Below are 5,595 nucleotides of genomic sequence, written 5' to 3' on the forward strand. Positions count from 1 at the left end.
GAACCATTTTTAATTGGTATAAGTTCAGAAACTAATAACTACCCAATATTACTAAATGAATATGATAATTATCTTTGTGCATGTTTTTGGGAACTGAATTAAAAAAAATACAAAAAATCAATATATATATAAGAATGCTATATATATTAAACAATAATGGAAAATTGTCAAATTTAGGTTTCTTAACGTAATAAAATTAATGAGAATTTAGCTCGCGTGGATTACAAGACTGGCTGTTTTCTCCCGTTAAAATATAGCCTATGTCACAGTAATTTCATAGCATTTGGCTTGTTAATTTTTTTTTTAAAATTGGTACAGTAGTTTTTGAGTCATCCATTTCAAAAAGATAAAACAAATCAAAATTCTCTTAATCAAACAGCATTGCAGTATACAAACTGATTGAATTTAGTTTCCCATTTAGAGCATTTATATGCGTCTTGAATAGTTCCAGCGTGTCATTCAACAGGCAGATAATGAAAAAAAATTGCATGTTTATTATAAGTTGCATTGCAGTTTTCATCTGTGCACAGATGGCGTATGCTATGTGCAGATCTGAAAAAAGTTGAAATGGTAATTTAGATTAAGACAGAAGTACATGAAAAATATTTTAATACAAATATTACACCCAGACTCAGGCGGTAATCGAACCCGCAACCCGCGGAGCAAAAAGCAGGGCACTACAAACTGCGAAAACGAACTCGCCTTTGATTGAGTTGATTGTACTTACAATTCCTTTGTGTATATAAAAACATCGCGACGTTTGCAGCAACGGTTATACACGATAAAATTGCATTCATTGTGAAATAGCTCAGCATCACAATTTTACTTTTCCGACTGTTAAAGCTTAAAATATTATTAGACAAACTTTTATTTACCTGAAAAAAAATATATAAAACTTATATGTGAACACAATAACAAACAAAATTTAGTCTATGGAGCCTTCACAATACACTCGCTGGATAAAAAATCTGCTTGCAGGCAAGTGAAATGAATTTAGAGCCGCCATCATATTTCATAATAACCAAAACTAAATTTCTAAGACAGAGTTATTGAGTTTTTATTCATTTATTTAATACTCATTACTAATCCCATTCGTTAAATGGTATAACTACGTTATTTTTATATGAAAATAATGACAAGCTATTTTTAAAATTCCACTTACAGATAGTGCAGGAATCCTGTAAAAACTGCGCTAACATACCGTTATACAATTAATTATCTAGAAATAAATTCAAAAAAGAACGGGATGCTGAACACTACTTACCTTTTCAATATCGGTTATATATTTTATAAATCTTTTTGTTCTGGTCGACAAGTGAAAGGCTGTTATCAACGCTAAAAGATTTGATAATAATATTTCAATGATAAAATATGAGAATGAGAAGCCAATTTTAATACGTATCATCAAATTTGGATCATCCTGATACCAGTCATGTACAAAACTTGCTACCGATACTAGTGCTGAAAAAATATTAAACCCTTTAAATAGTGTGTAATAAAATAGAAAACTCATTGTGTAATAACATAGAAAATCACATCAAGATTTTTTTTTCTTATTTCTTAAGTATTATTTATAAAAATAAAATATTTTTTATTTGTTAAGTTTTTTTGCTATCGTTAATTTAAACATTACTAACCAACCAACGTTTATACAATAACCAAGGTTTTCAACCGATTTCCAAAAAAGGAGGAGGTTCTCAATTCGACTGTATTTTTTTTTTTTTATGTATGTTACTTCAGAATTTTTGACTGGGTGGAGCGATTTCGACAAATTTTCTTTTAATCGAAAGGTGGTATGTGTCATTTGGTCCCATTTAAATTTATTTGAGATCTAACAACTACTTTTCGAGTTATGTTATATCTAATAATGCGTTTTTACTTGACGCTTTTTTCGTCTACCTACGTTGTATTATACCACATAACTTTCTACTGGATGTACCGATTTTGATAATTCTTTTTTTGTTGGAAAGGGGATATCCCTAGTTTGGTGAAAGGAAACCAGTATCTGCTGATGGGATCCTAGAGAAATTGAGAGAAACTCTCGGAAATTCGCAACAATTTTTTGCTGGGTCTACCGATTTTGATAATTTTTAATTTAATCGAAACCTGATGTTTATCATGTGGTCACATTTAAATTTCATCAAGATTTGGTTACAACTTTTGGAGTAATCTTTGATAATGCGTATTTACTTGACTAATTTTTCGTCTACCTACTTTGTATTACTTGTCGATATAATTGAAGTCTGTTTTTTTCGTTTGCCTGCAAACACAATTATCTTGTAAAATGTTACAATGTTAAATATCATATTTATTTATTGATTACACGGACACACCATCGACACAACATAAGATCATTGTGAGTATAAGAAATTACATAGCTATACATATGAATCAGTATGATTTCTCTTTACAGTCGTAAGCAACAGTTTTTGTGCACACAGAGTTAACGCGTTTATGGTATGAGATAAACAAAATAATAGTAAGGTTAAAGTTCTAAAACTTAGTACCAAATATCAAAATAATATATAGGGGAGGATACTGGCTTCTGCAACACGGACATACTTACTAGTGCGGGAGTCAGGGTTATCTACTTATTGTATGAATCCTGATTGTGTGATTATTATTATTATGGTTTATTATTATTAAGGTTATTATTATTATATTATATGAATAAAATACAATTAATTATATGAATTATAAATGCAACATTGTACGTCGCGTGCAGTTTGAAGAGTATTAAATTTCGATGATTTTTTTTCGAAGATTTTGAAGGCAAACAACCAATTTCTTACTAAAGACAGCGAAGCAAATATATGAGTATGTACGAAGCAAGCCGCTGTTCTGCAGCGACACTCGATATCCGTTGCCCAGTGTCGAGACGTTGAAGTCAGCTAATCCGGACACGTTCGAAATGCGCAATACAAACGCTAATGGACCGTCCACTTTACAACATGTTAATTCCGTGAAGTTTGCACCTAGAAAACGAAATGTAATCGACATCAAACGTTTTTTTTAATATAACTTTTTTAACCGACTTCAAGAAAGGAGGAGATTACTCAATTCGACCGTATATAGTTATATATACATACATATAATCACACCTCTTTCCCGTAGGGGTAGGCAGAGACCACTTCTTCCCACTTGCTACGATCCTTACATACTTCTTTCGCTTCGTCCACTTTCATTATTCTCTTAATACATGCTCTTCGGTATAGGGTACTCTTGACCTGGCTTTTTTTTAAAACGTCCCTTATTTGGTCTCGGAACGTCCGCCTAGGTCTTCCCTCCCTTCCATCCACACTCGCCTTATACACTTTTTTCGTCAATCGTTCTTTGCTCAATCTCTCGAAATGGCCAAACTATCTGAGCATACCTTTCTCGATTTTTTGTCACTACATCTTCTCTCAGACCACAAAATTCCTGTCGCTCAGTTTAACTCCTATCATACTTCTTAACGCTCTCATCTCAACTGCATTTATTCTACTTTCATGTTTCTTCTGCCATACCCAACTTTCACTTCCGTACATGAGTGTCGGAACGAACACCCTCTCATGCACAGCCAAACGAGCCTTGTTAGCCATCTATGCCTAGCCTTGTTATCATCTTGTCTAGCCATCTTCCGTCTGCTCATAAAGGAGTGCAAAGCTCCATTCACCCAATTTCCTTCATTCACTCTTCTTTCAATATCACTCTCACACTTTCCATCTCTTGTAAACTTTGAACCCAGATACACGAACTCATTCACCTGTTCAATTTGTTCATCTCCAATCACGATATTGCAGTCTGTCACTGCCTCATCTCTATCAAACACCATCACTTTCGTCTTCTTTACATTCATCTTCATTCCGTTTCTTACAAAAACTCCATTCATAGCAGTTATCATCTCCTGAAACTTCTCGGCCGAAGTTGCAAGTAATAGTAACTCATTCATTCTAAACCCACTTTCAGTCTCTTTTAAATCTGTCAAACAACTGTCCATGAACAGATTAAACAGCCACGGTGACGCTACACACCCTTGTCTAACACCTTTTTCGATATTAAACCATTCAGTGTATGCCCCGTTTATCCTCACACAAGCACCCTATAAAGAGATTGCAATGCTTGTATGAGGACACTACTCACACCATTTACGGACAAGCTGTCCACAATTCATTCCTCATCACTCTATCATAAACCTTTTCTAAATCCACGAACGCGCAACAGACTTTTGTTTTTAGCCAAACACTTTTCGGCTATGCACCGCAAAGAAAAGACCCGATCCGTACATCCCATTCCCTTTCTAAATCCCGCTTGTGCATCCCATACTTTTTCGTCTGTTTCATTCACAAACCTCTCAATCAACACTTTTGCATACAATTTACCGACGACGCTGAGGAGGCTTATACCGCGGTAATTTATGCAGTCCTGCCGTGACCCTTTTCCCTTGTACAATGGGACAATTACGGCTTTGCACCACTCTCAGTACTTGCCCATTTCGCCAGCACAAATTGAAAAGGCGGTACAGCTGGCTAGCCACTATGCCATGTCCAGCCTTCAGCATTTCGACGGTAATTCTGTCATACCCTGCAGCCTTACCTAATTTCATACTTTTCAACGCTTTCACTATTTCATTCATTCTTATCTCACTTTCATCAACATTTATACTTGCTTCCATGGAAGGTGCCGTATGTTGTACCTGCACTTTCTCTCTTTCGAACAAACTTTCAAAATACTCTTTCCATCTCTTTAGCACACATTCTTCTCCTTTTATAATGTTCCCATCTTGACTCCTAATTGTACTCAGTTCCGTGGTAGAAGTTTCTCCTCTGGCTGTTTTGATGGATTTCCAGAAAAACTTGATGTTTGACTGAAAATCTGCAGTGAGCCTTCTATCAAAATCATCCTTTCGTTCTTCTTTATAGACACAACTTCTTTCGCCACTAATTTCAATTTTTTAAACTTCGTTCTTGCTACCTTTATCTCGTCATCCGTTGCCTTTTGAACTTTTTGGTTAGCTTTTGTCGCTAACCAATCCAACCACGCTTTCTTCTTTTCTTGCACAGCCTTTTGTACATCTTTATCCATCCAAACATAGTTTTTTCTTTCTTTCCTTCTTTTACCTACCCCGCATACCTCAATAGCAACATTCACGACCCCTTTCTTAAATGTATTCCACAAATCTTCAATCGCACCTATCTCTTCTATGCCTTTAAAACTTTTTTTCAGTTTCTCGAGTATGTAACTCGTCTTTCTTTTCCTTTTCTTGTAGGTTTTCCACTTTCACTCTGTACAAAACACTCGTAGGCTCGGCCCTTCGGTGTCGCCACCGTTTAAAGAAGCCATGCATTCAGGCTACGACCAGGAAGTGGTCTGTGTCGAGGCCTACACCGCGGTATGCCCGAGTGTCTAGCACTTTCTTCCTCAGTCTTTCATCCACTATTACAAAATCTATCATACTTCTAGACTCACCCTCATCTCTTGTATGCAAATGGATCTTTTTATGGTCAAACATTGTGTTGGCCACGCAAAGATTCCATTCCAAGGATACTTCAAGCAGGCTTCTCCCATTGTCATTAATTCTCTCGTCCCCAAACGTACCCAGAACTCTTTCATACC

At 35.6% G+C, this 5,595-nt stretch overlaps 1 long non-coding RNA gene across 1 annotated transcript; it reads right to left on the reverse strand.

The window, feature by feature from the left end:
• Positions 1 to 1,293: 1,293 nt before the first annotated feature.
• Positions 1,294 to 5,344, reverse strand: LOC123663567. Its single transcript, XR_006744681.1, has 3 exons — positions 5,113 to 5,344; positions 1,916 to 1,922; positions 1,294 to 1,304 (listed from the first exon to the last, which is right to left on the reverse strand). It is a non-coding gene; the product is annotated as an uncharacterized LOC123663567 (long non-coding RNA).
• Positions 5,345 to 5,595: the final 251 nt, after the last annotated feature.

Source organism: Melitaea cinxia, chromosome 20 (genome assembly GCF_905220565.1).
Source record: "Melitaea cinxia chromosome 20, ilMelCinx1.1, whole genome shotgun sequence".
Classification (NCBI taxonomy): Eukaryota; Metazoa; Arthropoda; class Insecta; order Lepidoptera; family Nymphalidae; genus Melitaea; species Melitaea cinxia.